The sequence below is a fragment of the Hippopotamus amphibius genome, chromosome 8 (genome assembly GCF_030028045.1).
Source record: "Hippopotamus amphibius kiboko isolate mHipAmp2 chromosome 8, mHipAmp2.hap2, whole genome shotgun sequence".
Classification (NCBI taxonomy): Eukaryota; Metazoa; Chordata; class Mammalia; order Artiodactyla; family Hippopotamidae; genus Hippopotamus; species Hippopotamus amphibius.
The window spans coordinates 137,768,758-137,780,840 of NC_080193.1; the positions used below are offsets into that span (position 1 = coordinate 137,768,758).

At 36.7% G+C, this 12,083-nt stretch overlaps 1 protein-coding gene across 2 annotated transcripts in view; it reads right to left on the reverse strand.

Annotated features, from left to right (window-relative positions):
- Positions 1–12,083, reverse strand: part of KCNH7 (potassium voltage-gated channel subfamily H member 7) — a 442,627-nt gene that overhangs the window by 151,034 nt on the left and 279,510 nt on the right. The window lies entirely within an intron of this gene.

The following is a 12,083-nucleotide window of genomic DNA, read 5'->3' on the forward strand; positions in this document are numbered from 1 at the left end:
AGAGACGTTTTGACGACAATGGAGACTTTTATCACTCCTCAAATGGTAAAGAAGAACTGAAAAATATGTTAGATTGAACACACTGGTGAGATTTCAATAGAAATTATAAAACTGCTAGCAAGGTTGATCTATTATGTATTACATTTGAGAAGAAAGAGATTCAGATTTTTAAGATGAAAAGAATTTATTTCCTAGATTCCTGTCCTTTATTGTCATTGTAAACTTCTAGGGGCAAAGAAAGCAGACAATATTATATACCATTAATGTTAACAAGAACAAGGAAGGAATCAACACTGAGTTATCTAGTAACATCACTGGAAAGCACAGTCAGAAGGCCCTATTCCAAAATTTGATTGACAAGAAGAGATTGGATTGATGCCATTGATATTCGATTAAATGCTGCTCCGTCTAAGAACTGCACCTGAGAAGCAATCATGTATTTCAAAGTGTTTTCGTGTGGATTTTATGGAAAGCTTCCTAGGGAGGTGACATCAAGTTGCATTTTAATGGAGAATGTGTAAATATTTCCAAACTCATCTCAGAAGCCATGGTTATAGGGAATGCTTGGTAATAGGCAGTGAATGGTATTTGCGAGCCCAGCTGGAGGAAGAATAAGTGAACAATGACATATGCTGCTTCTAAACCACATCCTCTCTAACAAGGCATTGAGATGCGGGTGCAAGTAGTGTTGGTGTTTCTGCTGGATTTCTTCAGTTTTCCCTGCCAGGCTTACTCTCCATCCTTCTCCTGCTCAGAAGGAAGCGAAGATGCTGACAGGACTCCTTTATCCTGTGGATTCCAGTTGAATTTTAGCCAGTGGGGATTTCCAGCAGGAAATCAGAGGAAGGGAGGAGAATGATGAAGTATTTATTCCCTAGATGCTAGTCTTGCTGGGTTGCAGAGGGTTGGATGCATCCCTCACTAAATTTCAGTTTCTGGCAGCCCTCAGTCTATAGCTCTGTCTCAGGATTCCAGTAACTGTCACTCCTTCTGCTTGTCCCTTCTAATGGCTCTCCATTGTGACTAAGCCTGGGACACTGCATTGTTACTTACTGCACTTTTATAAGTTATTCTTTCATTAACTCTCTTCAAATTACTCCATTTGAGTGTTCAAAAATATTTGAATACTGATTCGTGCAAGATAAAAATACTACCAGAAAAGGGAAGTCAGTGGAAACTTGGTAAGCAGACATTCCATATTTAAGGAACAAAGATGTAGCAAAATACAGGGATAATGAGAAAAAGTCAGATATGTTAAACAAGATAAAGAGAACCTAAAAAATTAGGCCATATACTAGTAATAAGGCACCACATTTGTCCCCATGTAGGTTGACAGAAATCGTAATCATGACAAAATGTGGGTGTCGGGTATTTAGATATAAGCGACTTTTCAGCATTAAATTCCTTTAGAATTTCCAGGGGGATGAAATATAATAGATTTGGTTCCGAGCAGTGGTCAGAAGAGTGGCAATTACTAAGTAGTAGTAGCATTATCAAATTCAACATTTTAATAAAACTGAGGAAAACTGAAAACATCCATCGGAAGGAGGGTGTTTAATGATAGAAAACCAAACAAAGAAACAGCCAAAACTGACAATATTTAAAACGTTTTTTTAAAAAACTACTTATTAATATCCCAAAGGAAAGCTTTAATTCATTTAAAAGCACCACAATGTATTTCGTAGAAAGTAACTTGACCACAAGTCCTGTATGATTAAGGGGTAAAACTACACACCTGAATGAAGAAAACAAAAAATTAAGCCTTTTTTCCAAAGTGAAGAAATTGTGAAAAAGAATCAGGGAACCTAGTAAAGAGTCAAATGTCAAGTGTAAAAAAATTAAGCTAAAAATAATTGGAGGGACACTTGCAAAGAATTTCTAAGTGATTAATTAAGTTAAATAAGTTATTGGACGATTAAAAAAAAACAAAAAAGGAGATGAACTGGGGAACATATTTGATTCCTGAAGTTCTACTCACTGCAGAAAAGGAAACTCAGCTAAAAATTCTACTCGATATGGAGGATTTCTAGAACCACATCGTACAAGTAGGAAGCATTAACTGTGCCGTACAAACATAATATAAATAAAACACCTCCCATGATCAATATATAAAGTAGTCAAGGTGTGGTGCTGCTGCCTGAAGTATGTAATTTATTATTTTGATGATCAGTGTGCTGGTCAATGTGATTCCCATGATAAGCATTTCAAGAGAGATCAGCAGATTAGAGCTCTCCCATCCCAGGCAAGGTGCTGGCAATGGTAATAAACTGTAGGATACTGTCACCCTGTTGAGAATAATGTGTTGGTGGAAAGGTAACATTGTTCTGTAAGACAAAATCTGGTCCATTTGATCTACTGGAGATTTTTGAGTTTAAATAAAAATGAAGCAGAATCAGAATGAAAAGATAATTTTTTTTTATAATAAACTGTATATATTTAAAGTATACAATTTGATTTTTTTTCTTATTAGTAATGTATATATGGCAATCCCAGTCTCCCAATTCATTCCCCCCCCCCACACACACACTTTCCCTCCTTGGTGTCCATGTTTGTTCTCTACATCTGGGTCTCTGTTTCTGCCTTGTAAACCGGTTGATTTGTACCATTTTTCTATAGTCCACACATATGTGTTAATATACGATATTTGTCTTTCTCTTTCCGACTCACTTCACTCTGTATGACAGTCTCTAGGTTCATCCATGTCTCTACAAATGTCCCAGTTTCATTGCTTTTTACAGCTGAGTAATATTCCATTGTATATATGTACCACATCTTCTTTACCCATTCATCTGTTGATGGACATTTAGGCTGCTTCCATGTCCTGGCTATTGTAAATAGTGCTCCAATGAACATTGGAGTGCATGTGTCTTTATGAATTATGGTGTTCTCTGGATATATGCCCAGTAGTGGGATTGCTGGGTCATATGGTAATTCTATTTTTAGTTTGAACAGATAAATAAAACAAAGGAAAAGGAGTGAAATGGTTAGCTGGCTACTCTGGACCTAGTGTTGTGGTAAGAATTTTCAACACCCATTAACTACTGACAGTGTTCCAGGGGTGGGAATTACTGTCTCCCTCCTACAGAGGGAAACAGACTGAAAGGGTTCCATATCTACATCATTAACTGGCTAAGGTCGAATCACCGTGAAGGACAGTCCAGACTCTTGCCCAGGTTTGGCTGGTCCTAAGTACCCGCTTTACTTAAGTAATTCATTTAGACTTTTAAAAAAATTTTAACAGATATTTACCAGAGATTTTAGAAGATTGTAAAAATCGAATGACAGCCTAATTTGGACATTGTTTTGCAAAGATGAGGAGCTGATTCAAAAATAAGAAGGAAAAAAGAAGAGAAACAATTAGGCATTTCTGGTGCATAATTCTAGCCACAGTGAATCTGATGGGTTTAACTCTTGCAATCCGTTTATATCGTATGGCACAGCTGACTTTAAGAAAGGAAGATTAGGGCTTCCCTGGCAGCACAGTGGTTAAGAATCTGCCTGCCAATGCAGGGAACACGGGTTCGAGCCCTGGGCCAGGAAGATTCCACCAGCCGCAGAGCAACTAAGCCTGTGCACCACAACTACTGAGCCTGTGCTCTAGAGCCTGCGAGTCACAACTATTGGGCCCATGCACCACAACTGCTGAAGCCCACCCACCCGGAGGCCGTGAGAAGCCACTGCAATGAGAAGCCCACACACCGCAAAGAAGAGTAGCCCCTGCTCACTGCAAGTAGAGAAAGCCCGCACACAGCAATGAAGACCCAACACAGCCAATAAATAAATAAATAAATTTGTTAAAGAAAAAAAAGGAAGATTATCTATGTGAGCCTAACATACTCATTTGGGACCTTTGAAGGCAGAAATTTTTCTGTGGCTGGTCACTGGTGGGGTCACTTCCTTGCTGGCCTGAAGGAAGCAAATACCGAACTTTGAACCACTGAGACCAGGAGCCCCTAGAAGATGAAAGTGGCACTGATAGTTAATAGGAAAGCAGGGACACAGACCTACAACCACAGAAAGTGAATTCTGCCATCAACCAGTACACTTGAAGAAGACCTGAGCTCAGGTGAGAACCAAAGGTGGGATGATAGCTTGATCTCATCCTGGTAACACCCTGAGCAGAGAAATCCGGCCACACACTGCCCAGACTTCTGACATCTAGAACTGCGAGCTACTCTATGGGCATTGTTTTTAGCTGCTAATTTTATTAGGCAGCTATAGGAAACATTCACAGAAAAAAATTACTACTGGAATTTGTCTTACCTGATAATTTTACAAAAGTTCAGTAAAATCACAAGGAGCTTGTGTATAGAGTAGAATTTTGACCTGTGGGGAATACACTGAATGGAGCTTTAGTTACGTTGACTGTGTGAAATGGTAGAAGTTTCAGTGTGGTGTTGAAGGCAAGGCATTTTAGGAAGAATTAATCTAGAAGATATTTGCAAGATGACAGATTAGTCTCAACCAGCAATTAGGATTCACTAAAAAGCTACTGTGAGCATTTTCATTGCTCCCCATAGACAAAGGCACTGTTGAGAAGACCAACAACATTTCTGAGCATCCTTGGGAAGGGTATTGGAAACTCATTAGAAACCAAAGGTCTGTAAAAATTATAGGGTTAATCCTTTCCCAGGATAATGTAAAGCGTTAACTAGACATCAGGAAGTGCATACGTGATAGACGAGGTCCCCAGATGTGCAACTAAAATAAGCCACAGGCCAAACTTTCTTAGGAAGTATACATCTTATCTGGAGAGTTAAAGATTGAGGAAGTATTCTCAAGGTTTACAAAAACAGATAAACAGAGGGATTGCATATTAGGTGTATTGGCAAGAATCTGAGAGTCCAGTTAGTGGGGAAAGGCTGCTTCTTTCCTTTCCAGATGTTTCCTTTCATGTCCAGGAAGCTAGATTAGCATAACACTCCTGACCCCTCTCCATCCCTTTCGTCACGTTGCCCTTGGGAAGGCAGTGTGATTTATCTGGTTGGCAGAATTGGGACAATATGTTGGGCATGCTTGACTCAGCTCTTCTTTTTACCTCTTAAGAATAAGCCTGACCAAAGGAAGCACATTTTCTTCTCTGCATGTCTCTACCTGGGTAGATGAGGCTGTTTTATTCTGGGGTTTAATATTAGAAAGTCTAAACCTCACAAAAATATAACCAGAAAATGCCATTCTAGACATTTTTTGAGTAGTAAAGGTGAAGTTTTGCTCCAGGAATTGTTTTCTCTTATCTTATTTTCCCACTAGTTTAAAGTTTGGTGTGTGGTAGAGAAAGAGGTGCTATTTATTGGGTTTCCTCAAAGGTCTTAAAAATTAGAACAAGACAGCTCCTCCTAATGTTACAAAAAGGAATTCTTAAAATTGAAACTAAAACAAAGCATAGTTCTATTCATAATTATTAGTATATTTAAGAAATTTTTTTACTTCAAGATGTACAGGATGAAATTACAAAGGATGTCAAGAAGTGTTTAATGAATCTATTATACATTTGAAAGGATTGATCCGATTTCTGAGGTGACATAACTGGGTTATTATATCATTTTGTATAGTATCCCTGGTATATTTAATTCACTTGCTCATTATGTATGCAATAGTTTACCATGTGGCATTTTCAGTATTTGAAAAAATTTCCAGCATTGGAGAGATTTCTTATGTCAACATATAAAGAATAAAAATCACCTTTAAGCTTCAACATGGAAGATTTGCAATCCTAGTTCTCTTTTGTATTTTTTTTAATTCACTCTCACTTTACAACTTGGATTTTTTATTACTAAATTCTTGATACAGAATGTGAATTTTACATTTCATAATTCTTCTAGGAGTTGTTATGAGCAATGTGGAACCAATGGAAAAGTATCAGAAAAAGTAATTAAACTTTTACACACAAATTTTCCTAACAAGACAGTGACAAAAGAAGGTCTAAAACAAAGACCCTGACTAATTGGCCATGTTAGACACCTCATTCTCACAGTTCCCTGGACCCAGCAATGAGAAAGATACACGTTGCCTTCATCTAGAAAACACAATTTAAGAATTGTCGTTTTCCTTTTCTCTTTGAAGGAATCTAAGGAGTCAAGGGAAACGTATCAGACAATCCCAAAGGGCTCTGATTACCTTTTTATCTGAATCTCCTCAGCACTTTTAAAAGGATTCTGCACTTTATTATTCCAGTGTACACCACTGAGAGTCTATTTTACAGCATTCTCTTGTGTTATTCCTGTATGTTAACGTCCCAATTTAAGTATAAGATGAAATTATGCCACTCTTGGTTTGTTAATGTTTATTAAAACCACGTTGATTTTAACCTTTCTGCACAAAGGTTTTGATTCAAGTTTAATGAATAAATAAAATTCCAGTAGTAGGTCCCACCAGAAACTGCATAGCTATGACTCATGGTAGGGTCGGACCTAAAGTTAATTACGCTGGTTGCATTTGCTTACACATCCCAGGTGTACTTCTTTATAAGGTTTAGGGAATATTGAGTTATCAGTGACTTAGGGATCCTAGCGGCAAGAAACAAGTCATGTCATCCTTGGCATAGCTACAGAGCTAGTTCAAAATCATTGTTCCAAAAAGTGATAAAAGTAAGATGTAGTTTATTCCGTACCCTTTGTGTCATTTTGGAAGGATACGATTGGGATGAAATTTATGCATGAACACTGAGGGAAATGAGTGAGGATTACAAAGAGAGGTATAAAATATAATCACATATCTGTTCTTAGAATTTATCACATCATGAATATTTCTATAAGTGTCTCTAGCTAGTCACACTCTTCTTCAACTTTACATATTTGGCTACTTTACTGTGAAGAAATGAGCTATGGAATTCTTCATCACAACACACCTCATTGGGAATGTATTAGTTTCCTGTTGCTGCTACAACAAATGACCACAAACTTAGTAAGTTAAAACAACATGAATTAATTATTTGACAGTTTCAGAGGTCAGAAATCCAAAATGGGTTGGCAGGGCTGCATTCTGGAGGGTCAAGGGATGAATATGTTTCTTCGTCTTTTACAGCTTCCAGAGGTTACCTGCATTCCTTGGTTCATGGCCCTTCCTCCATTTTTAAGCAAGTAATGTAATGTCTTCTAATCATCTTCATATCCTCCTCCTTCCCTCTGCTTCTGGGGTCACATCACCTACACTGACGGTGACCTTCCTGCCCCAATTTTATAAAGACCCTTGTGATTATATTGGGCCATGTGGAAAATCCAGAAGAATCTCCCCATCTCAAGATCTTTAATCTAATCATATCTGCAGAGTCCCTTTTGCAATGTAAAGAAATATACTCACAGGTTCTGGGGTTTAGGGGATAGACCTCTTTCCAGGGCCATTAGTCAGTATACCATAGGGGATATGCTTTATTTACGTATGTGTTTGTCTACAATACTTCTAGAAAGAGAAGACTTCATATGACACCGAGAATCCAAAAGCTTCTGGTAAAAAATTTCATATATGCGTCCACGTGACTCCACGTGAAAGACTTATGCGAAAGTTGCCAAAACAGCTAGCAGTCAGTGGGGAATCCAGAGTTGCCAAAAGAGAGGAACTTGGTTAGAAGGTGAGGGATAGGAAACTTACTTTGGAGCTATGTTTTCATAGCAAGCTTGATATTTTTACATGGATCTTAAATGTATTTGGAGGAAGATCGACATCGGGGCTAATGAAACGGTTGGAGTCAAATTCTTCCCTTCCTCTCCCTCCATCGAGCCAACCCTCTTGGCTCTGTCACTGTTAGTGTTTGAATATCCTGCTTAAGGAAGCAGAGAAGACGAGATAAGACAGGCAGGTTGGTCCCCCGTATGAAATTTACTTGGAGTTAATACCAGTTAGATAACTTGCTCTCTTTGACATTTTATTTTAATCTTTATGTCAATTCAATGTTAGCATGCTAATACCTCAGTTCCATTCAATTTCTGAGTACCTATAATTTGATATTCTCTACCCAAATTCTATCTTCAGATATTCACCTATATGTGGAACTTACTGAGTGTTTGATAAGAATTTTACATGACATAATGAAATAAAGGTTCTCTTCATGGCAAGCTGAACATAATACAGGCACCCAGAGTCTTTAACCATACTTGATTATTTAGGGGGCCTGATAATATTATAAGGATTTTAGGCCTTTGGTATTTCTAGTTTTTGAGGTCCTTTGTCAGAATTGGCTTTATCAGAATTTTTTCTGCATGTAAATTAGCAGATTCATGGTTTCTATAAGGGTTTAGAGTTAATAAAGCATGTACCATATGATCATAAAATGCTCTGATCTAGTTGAGTAAAAAGTTCCATATTATTTTTTTCTGGTTTTCTTGTTTATAGACTCCTGCGTGTGAGATGATTTTTAAAATAAGAATGTTCACTGTTGTGTTTTATATACTAGTTCAAATTGTAAAAAAAAAAAGAAAAAATTCAAACAGAACTGGGTATATTTTACATGCATTATGTTTTTATAACTTAGAATACAATGTGGTTGTAAGAAAGAATGAGGCATATTTCTATGTATTGTTTTAAAACTATATCCATATGATATAGTGAGGAGTTAAAAAATAGCTTGAAAAAGTAAGCATTTATGATTCCATAAATTTTTGCTAAAAATGTATACATGTAATTATGCATCCTTAGAATAGAAATCTGGAAGGAAACACACTTATACATCAAACTGTTACTAATTAAAACTAACATATTGGAAACTTATTTTATCCCAGGCTCTGTTATAAATGTTTTACATGTATCATTTTATATAGTTCACAGCAAGCCTATGAATTATTATTATCTTGATTTTGTGGATAAAATGGAATCGCAGAGAGATGAAATAATCTGCCAAAGATAGTTACCTAATACTATCTTTGAGATGTGAATATTCAAACAACTCTTACCTCTACTTTGTTTACAATCTATGCTGGAATTCTCAATAATGAGTGTGTATTACTTTTATAATTGTGAAAAAGAAGAAGAGCTTTTTTCATTTGGGGAAAAAGAGATCCCTACAAAAGAGAAAATCAATGGGAAACACCTGGTCGCAATTTACCTGCTATGATACATTATTTAAAATGCAAGAAAACTGATACCTGAAAACCTATCTTACTGAGTCTTCAAAACCCATTATTTTTTAAATAAATTCAGTCTATATCCCAAATCCCTATGCAAATAATTGAATAAAAATTCAATGTGTCTTAAGTCTTCGCATGCTAGTTCCATCTTTTCCTAAAACTTTTTACAGTAAGCTTCAAAACGTGAATCATGTCATTTTAAATTTGGTTTATAGAATTTTAAAAACACACAGCATCAATATGATGAAATCACTAGAGGATTTTAAAAATCATGTTAGTTTTAGTTAAATTGTGTTAATGAATTCATAGAATGAAGTGAAGGACAATCATGTTTGGAAAATCATGCAGTAGACAGTGTTCTGGTTACCTATCGTTAGGTAGCAAACCACCCCAACAAATAAATAATTTATTATTATTTTGCATGGTTCTGTAGCTTAAGTTCTGAGACAATTTGTACAAGCTTAGTTTCCTTCATGTTTCAGTTAGATGTCGGTTGTGGCCGTGGTCATCTGGAGGCTCGATTGGACTGGCTATCCGAAATGATGCACTTCCCACGGCTGGTCGCTGAAGCTGGCTGATGGTTGGGAGCTTAAGTAGAGCTATTGACTGGAATGCTTACTACATGGACCTTCAAGTGGCTTGGGCTTCTCAGAGAATGGTGCCTGAGTTTCTAGAGGTAGCATCCCCAAAATGAGCGTTCGGTTGTGAGCTTTACAAGAGGCACAAAGTGGAAGATGCCAGGCCAATGAAAGGCTAAGCCCAGCTCTAGGAAAGCATTATTTCTTTCATGTTCTATTGGTCAAAGAGGCCACAGGGTCCACCTATATTCAAGGGAGTAGAAAAATAGGCTCTCTCTTATTATAGGACAGCAGCAAGAGATGAGAGATGGGGGAGATATTGGTACAGCTGTTTTTGGAAAGTGCAATCTGCTGCAGTTGCTTAAAAAGCAACCTTTGCCTAGTCTTTGCAAAATATATTTGATGTAAAAAAGTTATTATGTCATTGACAAGGAAAGGTTAAATTCCTCGATATATAAGCCTGGTTACCACAGGTGATCTCTTCCCAACTGGTAGTGATTATTAGAAAGAAAGCTGACTATGCCTCTTCAATGTGAATTTTTGACTGTCTATTTTTCAATGTCTCAGTTTTGTTTTTTTGTTTTTCTTTTGATTTCTGGTGACTGGGAAATGGAGTATGCAGAGTGGGGAAAAAAGGTTGGCAGTAAAGAGTGAATCCATAGAGAGAAACTTCTGGTCAAACCATGAGAAGTCTATGGATAACTGCTGTTGATCTACAAAGTTAATGATCCAAAGAGGGAAGATCATTCTTCCTATATAATTGTGGCAATATCATACATCCTTGTACTTTATAATTTATAAAGACCTTTCATATCTATTTCTTGTTTTGAGCCTGCATCAAACTCATTTTATGCATTAGCAACCTGAGAGATAAGTAAGTTAAGTGATACCCTTAAAGTCACATAGCTAGTAATGGAGAGAGAAACAGGTCTTCTGTCTTCAGGACCCTTCCCTTTGCATCACAGTACCTTTACAGGCCTTTACTGTCAAAACTGTTTGAAAAGCAGGTAAGAAACAAGAAAGAGAAGTGGGTAAGAGTGAAGACAGACATGTGCTTTTGGGCAAATAACTTGATCTTTTTAATCCAGAAAAGAAAAATGCCTTTCATGTATGATGGTTGGGAAGATTAAATATGCAAGTGTATTAAGTCAAAGAGAGTGTTTGATAGTTGTCATCTCCTACTCCTATTACAGCAATTATCATTATGATTACACAAAAGAGACAATTTGGTACAGTAGATAAAACATGGAGTCAGACAGATCTAGTTTTTATTTTTCATTGTGATTAGTAAAAACTGCTACATTTTTAAGGCAGAAAGCCACTTTGTGAGAATACTTTTCTGACATTAAAATTACCTGGGAAACTATTGTTAAATTTTGTCCATATATTAGTTACCCTTTGTAAGACTTCACTATGGATAAAGCAACTTCTCAAATCTCAGCAGCCTACTCCAAAAATGGCTTACATTTTGCTCCTATTAAATATAGACTAAGGCAGCTGTGGGTTGTCATTGGCTCTGTTCCAAGGTCCTTCTTTATTCCAGGATGCAGGCTAAAGCGGCTGTCACTATTTGGGGCATGTTGTTCTCATGGCAGAGGAAAATGCAATGACTGAACCACACAATGGCTCTTAAAACTTTTGTTCAGATGTGATATACGTCACTTACACTCATATTTAATTAGCCTAAGACGTATCGTACAGTTAAGTTCAACATCAATGTGACGAGCATGCTAAATTCTTCTACAAGAAGATGATTAAATAATTAAAAACAATAAAACAGTCTACTATAATCTGAGATAGGAATCATGTGACTGTTAAACTGAAAGTGCCTGGAGGCAAAAACAATCTGAAATATTTTAAAGTGTTCATTTCCCATTGCCTAGCGAATAACTTCACACACTGTAGGTGCTCATTAAATATTAATAGGTGAATTCATGATCTAGGCAAAGATTAACATGTAGCAAACCCTTACGCAGTGACCCTTTATCTCTCCATGCTCCAAACTGAAGAAGCAATGATTAAAATTTAAATTTCTGTTGTTAGCCTAGATATGTACTCAAATATACTCAGAAAATGAATAAAACACCCTTTATATGATTGCAATCATAATGAAGGAGAGTAAGCTACTACGTGCAATTAGGTGAAGTTAGAGTAGTTAGTTCATTCATTCGACAAACAGGTTATTAGAGTTTCCACGTGCCAGGTACTGACACAAAGATGTATTTAAAGATGAATAAGACTCAGGTACAGCCCTTGCTTTTAATGAGTTATAGTGACACCTTAGCAGGTTCATAGTAACTTTGATGGTGAAAAGTTTTGCAGATTAATTTGTTGTTTTGATTTTAAGTTCCCAAACTAGAATGGGGGAGGTATGTCTGTGTGGGGGTATATAATTATTTTAATAAATCTATTTTCTTTGAATAATAGTCCACTTAATCTGAAGAAT